Below are 581 nucleotides of genomic sequence, written 5' to 3'. Positions count from 1 at the left end.
TGTGTGTGTGTGTGTGTGTGTGTGTGTGTATCTGAGCTATATATGTGTGTGTATCTGAGCTGTATATATGTGTATATATGTGTATATATGTGTATATATGTGTATATATGTGTATATATAAATGTGTGTGTGTGTATATATATGTCACACTTCCGGGTTCCCCGTCAGGCTTGCACACCCAGCCCAGTCACATGACTGCAGCCAGTCAGCTGACCCTGCAGGCTGGGAGGCGTGGCCAGCTCAGGTCCCCCCCCCCCCTCCCCCTCCCCCTGACACACCCCCATGCTGGTTAACTCCTCCATTACCAGCCGGAGAGAGACGGCGACGGCGGCCATCTTTAAATCTCCCGCCAACTAAAAAAAAGAAACAAACCAAAAAAAAAAACCCTGCGCGAATAAACGGGGGGCCCCGCGGGGGGATAATTACCGCAGTGACGGGGGGGGCCCCGCGGGGGATAATTACCGCAGTGACGGGGGGGGCCCCGCGGGGGGATAATTACCGCAGTGACGGGGGGGGGCCCCGCGGGGGATAATTACCGCAGTGACGGGGGGGGCCCCGCGGGGGGATAATTACCGCAGTGA

General features: G+C 55.9%; 1 long non-coding RNA gene across 1 annotated transcript in view; it reads right to left on the bottom strand.

Moving 5' to 3' along the window:
• The window catches only part of LOC142481404 (uncharacterized), a 17,153-nt gene extending 16,949 nt beyond the window's left edge, over positions 1-204 (bottom strand). Inside the window, exon 1 of the long non-coding RNA XR_012795767.1 lies at positions 1-204. This exon is cut by the window's left edge and continues 559 nt beyond it. This is a non-coding gene — a long non-coding RNA (uncharacterized LOC142481404).
• Between the last annotated feature and the right edge of the window lie 377 nt (positions 205-581).

This window comes from Ascaphus truei, unplaced genomic scaffold (assembly GCF_040206685.1).
Source record: "Ascaphus truei isolate aAscTru1 unplaced genomic scaffold, aAscTru1.hap1 HAP1_SCAFFOLD_2603, whole genome shotgun sequence".
Classification (NCBI taxonomy): domain Eukaryota; kingdom Metazoa; phylum Chordata; class Amphibia; order Anura; family Ascaphidae; genus Ascaphus; species Ascaphus truei.
Note: the sequence above shows the minus strand (reverse complement) of the source record. Positions and strands in the feature narration are given on the sequence as shown.